A 955-nucleotide genomic window follows, 5' to 3' on the forward strand; every position below is an offset into this window, starting at 1 on the left:
TGTATGGCTTTTCTGTCTCCATATTTAAAGTTTTCACTTATGGTCTATGTTTACCTGTTCTATGTCAGGACTTTGAAAAAGATGAAAATAAAAACATTTCCCCCCTTTTTTTGTGTCCTTGAAGTGATTGCATCAGTGCCATATTTAAATGACAGAGTATCTCATGCAGTTTTCCAAACTGGAATTCTGTTATTTAACTACTTATGTGAGTTTCCCACTAAAAAAAGTTTTCCATTAACCTTACTCAGTCTTACTCTTGGATGTCATGTCTTTCTGAGTAATGAAACATGTTCGTTGAAATAAGGCTGTGATGGGCAGGAATGTAGCTAAGAGAAAAGCTGTAAGAATTGCACCATTATACAGCCTTGATAAACCTACCATTTTAGATTATCGTTTTTAGGCTCACAGGTCCCAAAATACTCTTGTTGGTGTTCCAGAATTGACGCAATTTGGGTATGCTGGTATTAATCAAATTCACAGAAAGCTGATTTATAACCCAATTTATAAATAGGAGTAATTCCTAAGTCAGTACGATCAGTTCTTTTCTCTGGCTCCAGATCTGTACTTGAAACTGCTGTTCTATAGGCAAAAGACAGTCAAAGAGCAAGGAAACGGCCGAGGGAGAGATGCTTGTGCAGTTCAGATGTTTAACAGCCTCAGGCTGATTCCTTGCCACAGCAGAAGCCAGAACTTGAGGCTGGGGCACACCTGCCTGGTCAGTGTTGAGTCAGTGCCAGAGTTTGCACTAGGCTTTTAATTTTACTAAATGTGTTCATTTTATTCTTTAGAGTATTTTATCTGTTCTTTTTTTAGCCCAAGGAATGTTTACTTTTTATAATAATTTTATTTTTAATATGGACATGTTTTCAGGCAAAAGTTGCAGGATTGGTACAAGGAATTCCTGTATACGCTTCATAAAAATTTGCCAAATAGGAACGCTTACCTCATTTGCTTT

Source organism: Furipterus horrens, unplaced genomic scaffold (assembly GCF_987537825.1).
Source record: "Furipterus horrens unplaced genomic scaffold, mFurHor1.1.pri manual_scaffold_1, whole genome shotgun sequence".
Classification (NCBI taxonomy): domain Eukaryota; kingdom Metazoa; phylum Chordata; class Mammalia; order Chiroptera; family Furipteridae; genus Furipterus; species Furipterus horrens.